We start from the raw sequence: 19,228 nt of genomic DNA, 5'->3' as shown, positions 1-19,228 counted from the left end.
AGAAGCCATAAAATATTTCTTCATCCCTAACAAGCAAGTATAATTTACCGTAACTGCTAGTATCTCTATGTTGCAAGGCTTGACATCACTTATATCACTTTGATTACATACATATCATCTAGGCGAGGCTAAAAGGCTCTGAAAGCAGCTCAAAGCATTGCTATTCTGCAGCTGATCTTGGGATAGTCATGGATACAATAGTTAAAGCACATTTTAGTCATGCTGATTTCAATGGCAGCGTTAAACACATGCTTAAAATCCCTCGTGCCAATACTATACCATTTTGAAATGTTTGATTTTGGCCCTGCAAAATGTAATTAAAAGAACAACCTTAACTTTTAAACAAATAAGCATTTCTAAGTTATCCCTTACATTTTACTGGTTTTGCTCAAGCCCTGGTTGTTCCTTCCAAGAATATACTATTATTAAATTTGGCTTTATTGCCACTAAACCATGTATACTTGCAATATATGTTTCTGTATTGATACGCAAGCACTGCGTTCAAAAGAAGCAAACCTCCTTAACATGCTACACATTAATGTGTGAAGGTCAATAATCATGCAAAACTGACTGTGACTTTATCATCAGCAGAACATATTAGGCCATAAACAACTCTGGCAGAGCTGAAGCAGCAAGGCTCAAGGAATGAGTGGTTTATTCATCATGGGCTGAGATTTTGCTGAACACAGACTCTGATGCAATATGTTACTGCTATGAGAATGGAGAAAAAAACCTTTTTTGCTTGTCCTTATCCTGTTAACATGAAATGTGTGGGACAGATGCACAGAGATATCAAATAGCTATCCCCTCAGAAACATACATTAATGTCCTTGACTACATAAATGAATAGTCTGAATTAGGAATATACAAGTTATCAAGCCACATATCTCTTGCAAGTCAATAAAAAGAGTAATAGCACAGTGTTCCAGCTGGCATAAGGGCCCAATCCTATCCAACTTTCCAGCACTGGTGCAGCTGTAATGCAGCCTTGAGATAAGGGAACAAATGTTTCAGTACTTTGAGGAGGCCTCAGTGACTGCCCCATCACCATAGGATGCAGCACACATCCCATTGGCATGGCTGCACTGGCATTGAAAAACTGGATAGGATTGGGCCCTAAGGCAGTTTTATAAGCAAAGCAACAGAATTCAGTTGAAATCATGGTTGCTTCCTAAGAGGAATCATGGTATATACCAGTTTTGGGAAAACCCAGTGGAGCTTGATTAGAATCACGTCTCAGAGTCACTGCCCCCCACGACTCGTCATAACAGGGGCACTTTCTGAGTCTCTAAGTCACCCTTTAGTGACTCGAATGGACTTGAGTTGATTCAACCCCCCCCCCGCTTTAAAAAGCCAGCTGTGGAAAAAATGGGGCTGCTGCTGGGGAGTGTGTGTGTCAGAGCTCTCTTTGAACTCTCCCCTGCTGCCCCTGCCCATCTGTAAAGAGGGGTGGGACAGTGAGAGAGCTGGGACAGAAGCGGAAAGGAGGAAGGTCATGAACAGCAGCTGGGAGGCTTACCAGGAGACCTAATCCTTGCACCGTACTCAGAAGTAGTTCCACTTCAGCTTGTCATTCAATGAGGCTCCCTCCCCCAAAAAACAATGGAGTCATGAAGCTGCCATGAGGTTGGAAAGCAGAATTAGGCAAAAGAGTCTTCTCCCACCTCCCTGGGCTTCTGGCAAGAAACCCCTTGGGCAACTCCTCTGCTCTCCCTCAGCCAATAAAAATACCCGAATGCCCATCCTTTGTCCAATGATCATCCACACCTTCTTTCCTTCCTATCAGAGTTGAGGAAAAAGAGCTCCCCCACCTGCCCAATTCATTAACCCTTTTGTGTCTCCCAGCTAGAACTCCCTGCTGCTTGTCGTCGGAATGCTTGCCCCACAAGGCTTTCCATGCCACGGAAACAGTAAGCAGGCACCCCCAGATATAGGCAGATTCGGGTCAGCATGCATGGGGACAAGTGCCGAATTAGGGAGGCCCTGACTTTACTTTTTCAGTGTTGCAAGTCACCGAGTCACCGAAAAACACACATTTTTGTGACTTGAATCCGAGTCACCTGACTTAATTTGCCAAAACTGGTATATACCTTCTCTATGTATAACTGTTAGCTAGAATTTCATCAGCAGCTTCTCTTCCTATGAACAGGCCCCTCAGAAAACAACTTATATATGTTCTTTCCTTCACAAACAGATACGTCATCAACCAATACACTTTTGTTCCTCAGAAAAAGAATTTCAAGACTTCAAAGGAATCTGCCAAATGCCCCTGAGGACCTTATAAGCAGGCCATTGAAGTAGCACTGTTTCTCTATTGTTTGTTTCCATGAAACAACATGGACGTTATTCCATGTTCCATGAACGTGAAATTTCTACTTAGTTATCACAGCAGATGATAGCAGACACAGCAGACAGGTCCTTGGAGTTCTTTCCTTAGATTCCTGGCTTCTGAGGTGGAACCAGAGTGATGAAACCACCACCCGGCTGTGTCTGAAGCCCTGATGGGAGAGCCATCTTCAGAATATCAGGGTTCAAGTAAAATCAACCTTTGTGGCTGTGTGAACAAGAAGTGCATTGAATGATTTTGTGCCAGTTCAACAACAGTGCTGCAGAAGTATTATCAGTTATTATCAATAATTGGTTAATCTTGGAAAAGTTGGCAGCAAATCGGTGTAAAGGCTGAGTGGGAACCAACAGAAAATTTATAATTGACATTCTGATGGGACCTGGTTGCAAATTTAATAGTTGCTTTGCATTAAAAAAAAAGTAGAGCCCTTGGTTAATACAATAAATAATAAGCAAATATTCAGTTTATATTGTTATGCAATTTCTGTAATATGTTTTACTTTTTTAAATGTTGTAGCCCTGTTATGGAGGAACCTCAAATTATAAAATTTTGACTGAGTGACAAAGGAAGTGGTCAAAGCTTTCAAGATGCATGGACTAAGAAGTACAACCTTATTGACAGAAATGGCAAATCATTGTGCCAGTAGTGCCATGAAACAGCAGTAAGCAGAATGTGGAATATAAAAAGACATTTTGAAACAAATCATCATTGGCTTATGGAAAAAAGAGAGGAATAAAGGAAGGAATATGTGTCTCAGCAGCTACACTGCACAGAGTGTCAATCAAATAACTTCCCTAAAATAACAATAACAAGAATGAAGAGCACCTGAACAGTATTGGGGCTGCAGAAATTAACAGCCACCCACTACAAAAAGCAGCATTACTGGGAACAGCTTACATTTTGCAACAGTATTTATAGAATAAAAACCAGGCATCCCAGGACCTTGTGAAGGACGCAATGTCTGGATTAAAAAGAAACTAGTCAATAACACCTACCTGACAGTACAAAAAAATCAAAATATAATAATAATAATAACAACAACAACAATATTTATATCACTTTTCAATGAAAGAGGCCCTAAAAATTTAACATCAGCAAGTTTTAGCACTGCTCACTTCCTAGCTCAGCATGGAAAGGCACTCAGTGAAGGAGAATTTATTAAAGAAACTCTTCGAGAATGTGCACCTTTCTTTTTTGCAAGATATGCAAAGTAAAGACACTATTATTAAGCATATTTCTGATGTACCAGTCAGCCAAAATACCATTAAAAAGAGAGAGTAATTACAATGATCCCCAACGTACAACATCAATTAAAAGAAGACTTAGGGCGCAAGCCTAATTGTGCCCAGGGCCAGAGCAAGTTCCTTGTGCCAGCCTGGGAGTATCACAAACATGCTGTAAAGCACGTTAGTGCCTCCTTGTGTGTCAGCTGGTCTGGTGCAGGGATATGCGCCAGCTCACGGAGGCTGCATTGAGCCTCCATGCTGACGGGAACAGGTAGGTCTGTGCCAGCTGAGCTTGGCTGGCACGGGGCCTGAGGGCCATGGGAAAGGTGGGGAGGAGGTGTTTAGGGGAAGGGAGGGCGGTGGGCAGGCTGTGGGTGCGGAGCGATGGACCGGGGTCAGGACCTGGCAGTTATGCCGGATCCTGGCCCCATTCCTGGGCAGCACGAAGTAGCTGCAGGCTGCTCTGTTCTTCCTGAATCTGTGCTACCTTTTTAGGTGGTACAGACCCAAGTAGTTCCACTGGGGCTGCTGCAGCTCTATTCAGGGTAAGGGAGCTTAGCCTCAGCCAGCCCCAAACTTGCGCAGGATACAGTGCAGATCCGTCGGCCTGCCTGGCCCAGAACAAGTTAGGATTGTGCTGTTAAATAAGTAAATTTTTTTTTTTATTTGTCTTGACGAAACTACTGATGTCACCTCATTTGCTCAGTTGGTCATCATTGTTAGATTTTCTGATGGTCAGTGAATGAAGGAAGAGCTGGTAGAGTTAGAAACAGTGCCTATTAAGTACATCAGGGAACAAAATATGCAACATTGTTCTAAAAATGCTCCATGACTTAAGCATTGATATGTCAACAGTTGTGTCTGTAACGACAGATGGGGCACGCAATATGGTGGGAAAAAAGGTTGGATTGGTGAAACTGTTTATGGAAGGTATTGGACAACCAGTTGTGCTGTCTCATTGCATTATCCACCAGGAGGTGCTGTGTACCAAAGCAGGATTCACAGAACTACATGATGTAATGACATTACAACAAACAGTGAATTTAATAGCTGCTCAAACCCTTCACAGGAGAGAATTTTCTGTACGATTGCTGGAAATTGAAACAACTTAGAGTGGTCTGCTGATGCCCAACAATGTGAAGGTGGTTGAGCCAAGGAAAAGTCCTCAACAGATTCGCAGAGTGCTTTGAAGAAATTAAATTATATGTTGAGAATAAAAATTTGTAAGTTTCCTTAGTTCATTGATTGTACCTGGGTCAGCACACTGATTTTTTTAAAAAAACTTTTTTGTTCCAGTGGCTTAGCTGGAGGGGGGGCGGAGCACTCAGCCTGGCAGGGAGATGGGTGAGCGGCCCCTCCCTTCGGAGCCACTTCTGGCTGGGGGGGCAAAATGGAGCCGTACAGCTACCCCCCCTCCAGCTACACCACCGCTTCGTTCATATGAATAGATTGAACTTAAAGTTACATGGTTTTGACTTGCTGTTAGGACACATAAAAACCTTAGAAACTAAACTAAAAGATGTGGGGAAGGGCAGTCCAATCCTAACCTGCTGGAACAGGCAGGCTGACTGGCCTGTGCTGTATCCAGCACAGGGATGGAGGCGGACATGGGCAAGTCCCTTTACTCCAAGTAATGCCCTAGCCACCTCAATGGGGATACTCAAATCTGTGCCAGCTAAATTGCTGGTGTAGATCCAAGCAGCCCAGTGCAAGGCCAGGCTGCTTAGGAGTGGGGGTTAGGATCTGACCTAAGTGATGGAGGCTGATCCCACCCCTCTCCAGGTCCCAGCCTGCCCACTGACTAGCCCACCTCCCCCCTGCCCTAGAATGACTCCAAAACACCCTCCTCCTGCCCCCTCCAAACCCCCGCGCCAGCAGCCCTCAGCCAGCACTTTCCTACCAGCTGAACTCTGGAAATTGGTGCAAGGAGGCCGGCATGGGTCCTTGCGCTAGTCTCCCTGACTCAAAAGGAGCCACAGACATGCCTTATGACACATTTGTGACACTTCAGGCAGCACAAGGGACTTGCACTGGACAACTTGAACACTTAGGATTGCACTCTAAAACTTATAAGTATTCTTCTCAACGAGGAGGTCAGCTTGGATGTGCAAAATTAAATAGAGCCCTTGCATATAAAATGCCAGCATGTTTTAAACTCAATAATAGCTCGGTTTGGTGAAAGATTTAATCAATTTGGAAGTTTAGAACAGGCAATTAAAATAATTAAGTAACTGATATAGTAGTTTACAGTATGTACTATGAAATTAAATTATTTCCAATAGCTACAAATTGAAGGATTAGAGCTGCTGTTAGCAGAGTTCCAAGCTAGCTTCTGAACTCAAGTGTTTGTCAACCTGAGGTCTCAACTTGAGGATCTGGAAAGAAATTTCCTGCATAATGAAGAGTGCCACAACAAACAAGAAATTTTCAATAATTGGAACCAAATACTGGAAACTTTCAGAATCCTTAAAAATCTGATGCCAAGACAGGAACAAGAGTTTTTATAGTCAGGCTTTTCCAATCAGCCAGTTGTTAATCTGATCCCAACCCCTAGCAAACTGCATAGAAATGCTGTAAATTGTATGCCTGGAGGTGCTCCTGAAGGTCTGATGCTCTTAGACTTTAGACAAATAAAGCTTTTTTTTATGACAACCTTGGACTAGGCTTGCTTCTACCTCAGAACCCAAAGAACGTCCAGCCCACAGCCTGAGCTGGTGCCCAGGGGAGAGCAATGTTTACTCTTACTGGTTGCAATCAAGAAGCAGCACAGTAGCAGCAGCACTTCAGTTAGCATTTTTGAACACACAATTGGTGACTGGCTTCTTGCCCTTTTTGCAGAATGCTGGTACATGTGTTTGCATGCACACATGCAGTAGGCGTCTGATCATGTGATTGCATATTGCTTACCAAGGCAATGCTTTCCTCCAGTTACATACCTTTAAGGGTTTAAGAGAGCTAAAAGTAGTAGGTTTGTTTCCCAGGTACACAGAGCCAATGACCACACCCATTTAGAGACCGGAAAATCTTTAATGTGCAGTAAAGTGATGGTGGGGTCAGAAACCCAAATCAGCATTAGTATACTAAGCAAAATGTAAGATTCTTATACTTTTTCAGGCATCTCTGTCATGCATTTACTGGTTTGCTTAAGCTATACCTCTACATCTTTGGCAATCCTTGAGATCTATTACATGATAGCCTGACTGACAGAATTATGTTTATATTTCAGTTTGTACTTTCAGGTTTCAAGTGTTCCCCTAAATTCTATCTACACGTCCTGGACCAAGAACTTATAAGAGGTCAACCAGACCACAATATGAAGCTACAGGTTGAGCCTCATTATTCGCGTGGGTTTCGTTCCAAGTACTCACATGGATGGCAAAAAAACACACTATAGCAAATCAATTTAAAAAGCAAAGTTTCTTTGCTCAGGTGATTTAAAAACAGCCTTGCTGACCTTTGTGATGTAAGATAAGAGTCATTAAGAAGACAATCCATCAATCGGTCATCCTCCAAGCTCTTAGAAAGGCGCTTCATTCAGCCCCTCCCTTCACCAATGTAAAGTGATCACCTTTCTTTCACATGCTCAGGAGGAAGGGGGGTCGCCTGGAGAGAGAACGATTGATGGATTGTCAGCCAGCTGCGCTCTCTCTCTCTCTCTCTCTCTCATTAAGGAGGCTGTTAAAGAACTGTTCAGTTTTTTAAACTGATTTTAAAGGAATGCATTTTTCCCCTTCTCCGGGAATCAGCACATTCCTTCTCATTTGCAGGGGCCATTCGTGTTGAGTCAAATTCATGTATAAAGAATCCGTGTATAACAAGGCTGGACCTGTATATCTATAAGCAATATCTCTTAAGTCTCGAACCTGTCTGTGAGTTCCCCTTGAAAATTTTAATAATTCCTTCAATTTCCACCCTTCCGTACCAGTATAAGGTTTCCAGAAAGACCACAAGACATGTTCCTTATTATCCATAATATCCACAGCATAAGCAAAACTATCTCAGAAATAGTCAGGGCCTTTCATATCTCTCAATCTTGGCTGGGGTACATCTTGCCGTTTCAAGCAGCTTTTTATCCTAAGCGACTAAAGAAAGTCAATCTGACAGTCGGCAAACTCAAGCACAGAGAGAATGACAGGACCGCTTGCTGACTTTGCTGTTCCTTTCTGCATTATTTCTCCATTCTTGCTGCTTTTCCTGCTCTAACTTCTTTTAGGCCTGTTTTGTGGGACCTCAGGGCTTTTACCCTATAGCTTTAACCTATACCACTCACAGTAATTCACCTTTTTGAAAAATACATTACTTTACAACACTCCTTATTGCTGCTAGTAAGGATGGGAATTCTCCCCCTCTTCAGTCAGCCTGTAGAGAGAGCCAGCAGTTCCTACTAGCAAGGCACTAGCCTCACCACCAAGAGCTACCAAGTTTGAAGAATTTGCAAAGGAATGGAAAGGCCAAGGTCTCATTGCCACATATACACCAACTGCATTCTTGTTATTAAGAATAGTAATAATAATTCACTTTGGGAGAAAAAAGGGTATACTATGTACTTTTTGACTTCTAAACTATGTTAAAGCCATAGTGTGTTCAAAACTGTTAGGTTATAGTAGCTTGCTATACAAGACTTTGACAATTATGTGAAGAAGACAGTTCAGAGAATACAATTCTGTGAGATTTTACCAGAAAAAGAGAACAGTAGGCAGGAGACATCGAAGCAAAAAAAGGAAACAAAAGGGAAGGGAAAGATTGTAGAACTTTTATCAGAACACTGATAAAAAGCCTTGAAATATAGGGTGCAATCCTATATACACTTACCTGGCAGTAAGTCACATTGAACTCAAAAAAGGATCTACTTCTGAGCAGCGTTCTCTGTAAACTGCATGGCTGTGCAGTTCCAAACCAAGCTCCATGCAGTACGGAGCTCAGCAACCTGGAAATTCAGCGATGATGTGTGACATCATTGCCAAGTGTCCAAGGATGCTGTGATGTAGTTGTGACAGTGCATACAAGAAAGGGTCAGTGCACCAGAAGACACCCCTTAGAGGGAATATAGCTTCTGAGTAGACATGCACAGGATTGTACTGTTAACATTTTAGTTTTATAAAAGCTTGAGACACTGCACACCCTGTAAATATTTACCCAGTAGCAATTTTTTTGTTTTCTTCCAACCTGGTAATACATTACCTATTTAGACATAACCAATAGAAACATTGCTATAAAGATTCTTGCATGATTCATTAGAAGTGGGCTATTTTTAGGTAGGAATGCTGAACAAGTTACTTTTCTCCTGCATATGAAACTACTTGAAATGACATCAGCTATCTATCCAAGCTTTCTTAAGACAACCGACCGAGGAGTTAGAAAACATCTTAACACCTTGGTAAGAATAACGGATTTTTAATTAAGAAAACAAGTTTCAGACTGAGAGGCTTATAGGGTAATCTTTCTTTTCGATTTTCAGAGTGTGAACTTTAAGAAAATTAAAAAGGGATACGTTCTGTCACTGAGAAAGGAAGCATCTTAATTAGTGTAGTACCTACATTATGAATTTCCTTAAATATTCAGAGCAGGATTTGGCACATACTTAACTGAAACGGGGGGAAATGTCCTCAGTTAGTGAAGAAAGATACATAAACATGAAATGCAATTTGCAGACCAAGAGTAACCAAATACCTTATATGCATGCATCTTCATTCCAACAGTATCACATCCAATATTTAGATATAGATATATAGAGATGAAGAAAAATGTATGCCAGAATATGTTTAAAACTTCCCATACTAAATTAAGCAAGATGCAAGATGCATACAATTTTGCAAATATTTATAAGATTTTTAAAATAAAAAACAGTGCTTGAAGACCACTTCTTTATATATTGGACAACATGAATAATCCAATATAGCACTGTGAATACAGAAGGGTAGTGGCATACCAGGGAATATTTTGTAGCCAGGAAAGATCAGGCTGAACTTCTACATAAATTCATTCCTGTCCTGTTCCCGCCCCCAATCTGACCATCCATTATTGGAAAGATAAAGATGTACAAAGATACAAAGGAGAAAACAAACATTTCTATTCATGTCTTCTCAGAAGTAAGTCCCATCAAAGAGAATTTACTTTTAGGAACATGTGTACATGCTTTCCCCCATATCAGCGAGGGATTCCTTCCAGGGACCCCCTCCCCAGAGATATGGAAACAGGATACAAGGAACACTGTACCCACAGCCCTTATACGCCAATTAATGTTATTTAAATGCTTACCGGATCAAAAATGTTCTTTTTTACAGGTCAATATAACCATACAAGTTTATAGCAATGTGTAGGCTACTTCCTGGCAGCCTGAACACTTGAAAAAAACTAGATTGAGGTTAATAGGAAGCAGAAATTAAGTGTTTCCTGTTAATCTCAATCTAATTTTTTCTAGCATTCTGGCTGCCTGGAGGCAGTCTATCATGTTGCTATTTGCTTGTAGTCACTTGTAAAGCAAGAACATTTTTGGTCCAGTCAAAGGTATCTAAATAACGTTAATGGGCACATGGGTGTGTGTGTGTGGGGGGGGAAGAGCTGCAGATAATTCAAACTGTGGATATCAGATCTGTGGATTTAGGGACCCATCTGTATATGATTGCATCCAAAAATGGTTAATTGATTCAAATGACCAACACCCAGATTCTCATAATTGACTTTGGAGTACTTCCATTGGATAAGGTGGTTCTTTAAAAATGCTTGTTAGATAGGTTTCACTGACATTAGCGATGCAGCCCAATCCTCTCTGTGATATTCAACATGGAAACAATATTCAATATTATTCAAAATGTCAATACAATTTAGTCCACTAAAGTGGATTCCCAAGGAAGGCTATGGCTGCAATCCTGTACACATTTACCTAGGTATAACCTACACTGAGCACAATGGGACTTGTTTCTGAGTAAACATTGTTCTGCTTGTCTCAGAGTAAAAGATATTGGTGCAACTGAAAAGAAAGGAAACATTTGTACTTTGAGAATTCCACAACAATCTGAGACACTCTAATTTTTAACTAGGAACAATTTATTGTTACAAACTCTCTAGAAAATCTAGAACACACTGGTGCAGTATGACATTTACTATTTTTCTTGCCTGTTGGGCAAGAAACCCTTCCTGTGTGATCAGGAATGGTCATAGGGTCACTGTGGAATTACCAGAAGTGATCTAAAGTAATTTCTGAACAGAAGGAACACAGGAAGTTGCCTTATATGATGCCAGAATATTGGTCCATCTAGCTCAGTAGCATGGGGGAATCATGGGTGGGCATGAATCATTCAGTCAGGAACAGGCCAAGAGTTCACACCACCAACTGGTGCTTTCATCTGAGTTGACCCCTGATCCTTGGTACCTATGGCAATGTTCAATGCTTCATTGGGGTGGGTGGGTGGGTGGTGCCATGAAATTTCAACAACCTGGAACTGGCATACCTCAATATTGTCACATGGGCCAGCAGTGGCTCTCTAGGGTTCCAGACAGGAAAGTTCAGATTTGAGGTGCCAGAAATTAAACCTGGGGTGTTATGTCTGCAAACCAGGGGCTCTACTGCTGAGCTATAGCGCCTCCCCTTCTTTCTGCCCTCCCCTATCTCAGTTGTTTGATTTCTTTTCTTGTGGTGTCCCTTAATAGCCTTCTTTAGAGTATAAATGGAATATGGAACAGATTGTGTGTGTTTATAAAATGAACCAAAACATTGAAATCATAATACAAACTGCCTTTTTGCAACTGGCACTGCCTTCCTAAGCTGCCATTTGATGTGGCAGCTTCCAAAGCTCTGGCACAAAACAGCTCCCTAAAGCCTAGTAAGTCTACCCCTGCTTTAAATAATGACTGTAGTAGCTCCTTCTGCTTTTAAAACACTTTGTATATTACTGGGTTCAAGCACAGCAAAATTGCAGTAGAGCTTGAACCTACTAGTGCTGACACAAAACATTTGCCATAAAGTCCATTCTGCTCTCTCTCTCTCTCTCTCTCTCTCTCTGCTCCATATTACTACACAACTCTCTTCATTGTTTATTAGAAGCCTAAAACGCTTCAAGTGTATCCATTTAACAGTTTTGCAAAGAAAGTAGTCGCTTAAATAAGGCCAGATGTAAATCCTCTTTTTGTAGAGAGAAGTGCTATTGTTACTAGTGTTCTTACAGAGCCGGTAATAGGAATGCAAGGTCTTGTTTTAGCACGTTTTCTATTATAGTTTAAAACAGCAGCACCACTAGACTCTACCTGAATGTGAAGCTGATATTGCTTGACATCCAGCTGCATTAAGAAGCTCCAGGGCATCAGATTTTGCATTTCATGTACTGAATTTAAAGAACCTGGCCAACCCAAAGGCAGCTCTTAAACGGCTCTCAGCAAACCAAAACTATATGTGTTACCGAACAACATGCTTTCTTTGAGGCCAGTGATGAGTGTAAAGAGTAGACCATGCATAGAAGTGTTACCGGTAATTCTTACAAGAAGAAAAATGGCTTTTGGATTCTGTCTGCATGCCATCCATGCAACCTTTGTCTACGTTTGCAACCCATTTCACAACAGGAACCTGTTGGATCTAGGAAGAAGATAACCTACAGGTATGAAAGATGCATGCAGCACAATCCCAGTAGAATACTATACACACATGTGGATTCTTTGTAATCAAACATAAGTCAGCAGTATAGCTACAGAAAAAAAGCAAAAGGTGGAGAATCACTCTAAGAACATAAGAACATAAGAACAGCCCCACTGGATCAGGCCATAGGCCCATCTAGTCCAGCTTCCTGTATCTCACAGGGGCCCACCAAATGCCCCAGGGAGCACACCAGATAACAAGAGACCTCATCCTTGTGCCCTCCCTTGCATCTGGCATTCTGACATAACCCATTTCTAAAATCAGGAGGTTGCACATACACATCATGGCTTGTACCCCGTAATGGATTTTTCCTCCAGAAACTTGTCCAATCCCCTTTTAAAGGCATCTAGGCTAGACGCCAGCACCACATCCTGTGGCAAGGAGTTCCACAGACCGACCACACGCTGAGTAAAGAAATATTTTCTTTTGTCTGTCCTAACCTGCCCAACACTCAATTTTAGTGGATGTCCCCTGGTTCTGGTATTATGTGAGAGTGTAAAGAGCATCTCCCTATCCACTTTGTCCATCCCCTGCATAATTTTGTATGTCTCAATCATGTCCCCCCTCAGGCGTCTCTTTTCTAGGCTGAAGAGGCCCAAATGCCGTAGCCTTTCCTCATAAGGAAGGTGTCCCAGCCCCGTAATCATCTTAGTCGCTCTCTTTTGCACCTTTTCCATTTCCACTATGTCTTTTTTGAGATGCGGCGACCAGAACTGGACACAATACTCCAGGTGTGGCCTTACCATCGATTTGTACAACGGCATTATAATATTAGCTGTTTTGTTCTCAATACCCTTCCTAATCATCCCAAGCATAGAATTGGCCTTCTTCACTGCCGCCGCACATTGGGTCGACACTTTCATCGACCTGTCCACCACCACCCCAAGATCTCTTTCCTGATCTGTCACAGACAGCTCAGAACCCATCAGCCTATATCTAAAGTTTTGATTATTTGCCCCAATGTGCATGACTTTACACTTACTAACATTGAAGCGCATCTGCCATTTTGCTGCCCATTCTGCCAGTCTGGAGAGATCCTTCTGGAGCTCCTCACAATCACTTCTGGTCTTCACCACTCGGAAAAGTTTGGTGTTGTCTGCAAACTTTACAACCTCACTGCTCACCCCTGTCTCCAGGTCATTTATGAAGAGGTTGAAAAGCACCGGTCCCAGGACAGATCCTTGGGGTACACCGCTTTTCACCTCTCTCCATTGTAAAAATTGCCCATTGACTCTCTGTTTCCTGGCCTTCAACCAGTTCTCAATCCACGAGAGGACCTGTCCTCTAATTCCCTGACTGTGGAGTTTTTTCAGTAGCCTTTGGTGAGGGACTGTGTCGAACGCCTTCTGAAAGTCCAGATATACAATGTCTACGGGTTGTCCCGCATCCACATGCCTATTGACCTTTTCAAAGAATTCTATAAGGTTCGTGAGGCAAGACTTACCCTTACAGAAGCCATGCTGACTCTCCCTCAGCAAGGCCTGTTCATCTATGTGTTTTGAGATTCTATCTTTGATGAGGCATTCCACCATCTTACCCGGTATGGATGTTAGGCTGACCAGCCTATAGTTTCCCGGGTCCCCCCTCTTTCCCTTTTTAAAGATAGGCGTGACATTTGCTATCCTCCAATCTTCTGGCACCATGGCCGTTTTGAGGAACAAGTTGCATACCTTAGTCAAGAGATCTGCAACTTCATTCTTCAATTCCTTAATAACTCTTGGGTGGATGCCATCAGGGCCCGGTGACTTATTGATCTTTAATTTATCAATGAGGTCTGAAACATCTTCTCTTTTAACCTCTATCTGACTTAACTCCTTGCTTAGGAGGGGCTGTTCAGGCAGCGGTATCTGCCCGAGGTCTTCTGCTGTGAAGACAGATGCAAAGAACTCATTTAATTTCTCTGCCATCTCTAAGTCTCCTTTTATCTCCCCTTTCCCTCCCTCACCATCCAGAGGGCCAACCACTTCTCTGGCGGGTTTCCTGCTTCTAACATATTTGAAGAAGCTTTTATTATTCCCCTTAATGTTGCTGGCCATGCATTCCTCATAGTCTCGCTTGGCATCCCGTATCACCTTCTTACATTTCTTTAGCCACAGTTTATGTTCCTTTTTACTCTCCTCATTAGGGCAAGACTTCCATTTATGGAAGGAAGCTTCCTTGCCCTTCACAGCCTCTCTAACTTGGCTGGTTAGCCATGCGGGCACCCTCCTGGATTTAGTGGAACCCTTCTTTCTTTGCGGTATACACCTCTGCTGGGCCTCTATTACTGTTGTTTTAAGCAACCTCCATGCACTCTGGAGAGATTGGACTCTTTTTACCCTCCCTTTCAACCTCCTTCTAACCAGCCTCCTCATTTGAGGGAAGTCCGCCCGTCGGAAGTCAAGGGTTTTTGTTAGAGATTTGCCTGGTATTCTTCCCCCAAAATGCATGACTCTCCTTATCTTAAGTCATTAACAGCATTCAAAATTACAAGGTACCACCATATTCTCAGAGCATCCAGACAGGGGAACAGGCACCATGACAGAGTAGTAGAAGAAGCAGGAACGTTGAATGGGAGAAAGGAGCTATATGGAAAACCACCAGGCAGTCAGCTTCCTCATTCTCTTGAAACAAAGTAAAATCTCATGAGGACTACCTAGTTTTCTCAGGAACAAGCATGATAATGAGTAAGTCAAGGCAGGCAGGAAATGGGTTTGGCTGGAAGCTGCCCATAATAAGCAAAAGGATAAGGTGTCAAGGACAATGAAAATCTGTGGCTTTCTCCTGTTACAAAGAAAACTATAGACCAGAAGAAGGAACACTATGTGCACAACTCTCTGTTCCCTCTAGTTGAGGCCAAAGGAAGGCCCAGAGCTGTCCCATTTCCCTTCCATGCACAAAGATGCAGAGAAATTCTACAAAAGCAAGACTGAGATAAAGTCTGTTCCTGGGAAACAGCAGGAAACCCTTTTTGAAGCAACAGGGACTGCTTTCAACATTCCTGTTTAATACAGGATACTTTTATAAGCAAAGTAAATGAAGCTGTAACACTTTATACATTTGCAAGTTTTTGAACATTTACCTCTGATGATTTATCACACCACCAAGACACCCAGTTGCCTAACTGAGTTAGTCAGACCAGGGCCCCTACTTGAGGAATGGCATGGAGGAATATCTAAGTTGAGGTCCATTCCAAGTAAAAAGTCCAAGCAAGACAGTGTGGGAGAGAAACAAGTACGCAACAGCAACCACAGAAACAAAAAGTAGGAAGAGATCTAAGAAGACTAGAAGGAAGGAGAGAGGTACTGCTCAGGGAATGAGGTTCCAGTTCAGTTCCCAGATGGACTGAGAGCTGCACTGGCAACACATAATCCAGAGGGCATAGCTATAGTTTACACAAAAATTACACAATATAATGTGCATAAAAACTAAAGCAATTCCCTGGTGTTTCATCTTTAGGGGAAAGAAAAAAATGCTGGCATACTGAGAAAAGGAGTTTTGTATTCTTTACTGCATTTCACACCACACATGAGATTTTATAGTAGCCCACAGTGGTGTCAAAAAATGGTAAATTACTTGGAAAAAATTCATATAAGATAAAATCTTGGCTTCCAAAGGCACTTAAGTGTAAACTGATTATCAAAATAATTAGGTTTTAAAGGCACTTGCTTTCTTACTCTTAATTACTGCAAAACAACTAAATTTAATAAGAGTAAAATGCACTGATGGCATTACATGAGACCAATTAAGATTCACAAAGGACAGTATTAAACTGTTAGCAGAGTTTTCATTTAAAATTGCCATCTCTAGGGCCTGAGCTTGGTGGCTTTGCATCAGTATTCCTTGCTATTAGGCAGGAGACCAGGGCACTGTTCCCAGCCTTCATATTTTAAAGAGTTGTTAGGATTCAGCTGAATGAATTGTGTAATGCTGAGTAGTAATAACAGTCAAAATATATTTTCTGATAAGCATCTGCAAACTGGTAATAGGTGCTATACTCAGAGAGTTGGATCACACGACGGTAAATAAAAGTTTATTGGAATATTGTTCATCAGAGTACCCTTCATTTAGATAAGCATTTCTGTACGCTACTCAGGCTTTATATCTCTCACATCAATATATTCTTGCATGGTGTTTGGTTGAGGAGTCAGAAATGAAGTGCATACTCATAGCCAGGCCCATTCCTTGGGTAGGGCAACTGGGGTGTATGTCCTGGGCCCTGCTTGTGGTAGGGATGTGGGGTACTGCACCTCACTCCTTTTTTCTGAGCATCATTGAACTTCAATGCTCTTCTTCTTCATTCCCTTTAAGGATAATGCAGCCATCTTTGTTGAGGAAACACACCTACTGTCTATTTGCAGTGGTTCACAAATTTTTTAGCATCGGGACCTACCTAACATCTCGTATCTAGAATTATTTTGTGGACCACTCCCTACTGCACTATTATGGATCGTTGAAAGCTCTTCACTCCTTGCTGCTTGTTCTGAGTCATTAACTCAGCAATAACTTCCATGCAATTTCCATGCACCTGTATCTCTCTATGTCTATCCATGGAGATGGTAACAGTGAGCAGGGAACATGTGGAGAACATACACTTATGTGAATCAGCCTTCAGTGTGTGATGCTCCTGTTCTCTCTTTATAGTCTGGAATGTGAGAAGCTGATCTGTGGTGGGCCTGATCCCATCCTGCAATGAGAAGGGAGTAGACATTGCAATTTATTGGTCACTTTGGAACCTATGATTCTCTGCAGTAAAAGAAAGAGTGGAGGAGTGCAGGAATCTGTGTAAGCGATATGTAGAATAAAATTAAGCCATTGCTTTTTTCTCAGGAAGCAAAATACTATATTAAAATGTCAAAGTAATAATGCCCAATTTCTTCCACCATTTCAGAATGAGTTAAATGGCATATTTAGAATACTCTTTTATACCCAGCTGTGACTATCACAAAATAGGAGACCAAACATTACATGAAAACATGAATTTTTAAAAACAACTAAGCCTCTTGTCAGCTCAAGCCTTGCATTCTTGATTGCATTTGACATAATAATCATCATCATATCACCAGACTGAAATCATGCTGACAGTACTGGAGTCAGGTCTGCTTCTTCCAATTAGCTGAAAATTGCAGATTTGCTCCTCTTCCAGGACATAAGTTTACATTTACAATTCCACAGTGGTGAAGAACATGATGTGATGGATGCTGCAGTTTAACTTGCTAACTTAAACAATAACTATTTTCATTTAAGTTAACCATCTCAGGTAAATGTGCTTGGAAAAAAGACATAAGGCAGGTCTACTGCCCACACATTTCATTACAAATACTCACTCTCTCTCTCTCTCACACACACACACACACACACAATTATTGTATGTGAATCGGTGCAATTGAAATTCCTTGCACATATCTGTGATTCCTTGTTTGTAACAAAAACCATTAAGAATAAGCCTTCAGAGTTAATAACTGAGATCTTGGCTTCTCATGGACAGATAGATTCTGGATTTTTGAACTAAAAAACCTTTTGCATCTATAATCACATTTTCTCAAACTATGATCAGAATAACAGCAGCAATATTTATTATGCATTCAACAGCTACATAACCAATTGCGTTATAAAAGATAAAACCAACAACATCCTACTTGCAAGTTTATAATTTAACATGATAGGAAATTGTGCATGCATTTAATTATAATTTCTAATGTTAATGTATTCCAGTGGCAAAATCTATATAATTTAAGCACAATCTTATACATATCTACTTGGAATAAGGTAGCAATGGCGGTGAGGAGGAGACTGAGGGCCCAGTCCTATCCAATTTTCCAGTACCAGTGCAGCTGTGCTAATGGGGCATGCACTGCATCTTGTGGTGGGGCAGCAGTCACAGAGGCCTCCTTAAGATATGGGAAAAGACAAATTCCTTACCTGGGAAGTCTTGTTATCTGTGGAGGAGGGTGCATTCCTTAGTATGGGTTTGCCCTTGTGTGGCTAGGCAGGGTCTAATCAAGTCACATGACCTCCTCCACACAGAGGGCTCTCATTTCCCAGACGGTATGTCGAGCTTAAGAACCAATCCACAGTAACTCCTGATAGGAAAATAAATCTCCAGGCATAGTCAGAAGTAGAAACTAGGAAGAGCCTTGAGTCAAGTTAAATGGTGCATTGAATAAGAGAGTCGGGAATAGAGGGGAAAGTACCCTATCTCCCGTCCAGTTACTAACTAGCAGGAATGAGATTTTAACATGGCAAAGTACCTTTATTGCATTTATACAAGAATTGACTCAAGACATTGAGTCTAATTAATGGACATTTTTCTGTTTAACACTCTGGTTTTATTATTTATGCCAATAAAGGTTTTTGACTTTACTTTCTCCTGGCCCCCCCCCCCAAAATCCAAAGGAGAGAAAACGTCCCCAGTTTTGAGAGGTGAGTGGAATGCACCCTTCCTCCACAGAGAACAAGACTTCTCAGGTAAGGAATTCATCTTTTCTCCAGTGGAGGAAGGGTGCATTCCTTAGTATGGGATGTTCAAGAGCAGCACCCCCTCTGGGTGGGAGATAGGGACTAAAATATCCCCTAATCAGCCCGCTTCTATGGAGCCCTGATAGGCTACTCAATAGATCCATTCCTAAGATGCCCTGAAAGGCTGCAGCCTGTCTGTGGTGTTAGTCCGCAGGCCCTTGTCCAAGCCATTTTATAAGAAGTCCAAGACTGTGGGCACACTGGGATTAGATGGTGAAAAAGCCATGCAGAGGTACAGATGTCTAAATATTTCCCAGATGTTATGACTTTTGTAAGTAGAATGGTGTCTAGATGCCATTAAGGCAGGAATCAAGAGTAGCCAAGATGAGCTAGTCCTACCCTGTCAAACTCCACACAGTCAGGTGGAACTGCATAGGTTGTGGGTAAAAGAGGGGCCCCCCTGGGAGAGGAGATCTTGATGGGGAGGAAATTTCCAAGGATCTCTGATGGATAACTTGAGGAAATCTGGGAACCAGGGTCCCCTTGGCCACCTCTGCGCTACTAGAATGACTTGTGCATGTAGTAGAC

General features: G+C 41.9%; 1 protein-coding gene across 4 annotated transcripts in view; it reads right to left on the bottom strand.

Annotated features, from left to right (window-relative positions):
• DMD (dystrophin) overlaps positions 1-19,228 on the bottom strand; it is a 1,248,719-nt gene that overhangs the window by 325,249 nt on the left and 904,242 nt on the right. The gene's annotated exons all lie outside the window — the stretch shown is intronic.

The sequence above is a fragment of the Tiliqua scincoides genome, chromosome 3, assembly GCF_035046505.1.
Source record: "Tiliqua scincoides isolate rTilSci1 chromosome 3, rTilSci1.hap2, whole genome shotgun sequence".
NCBI lineage: Eukaryota > Metazoa > Chordata > Lepidosauria > Squamata > Scincidae > Tiliqua > Tiliqua scincoides.
Note: the sequence above shows the minus strand (reverse complement) of the source record. Positions and strands in the feature narration are given on the sequence as shown.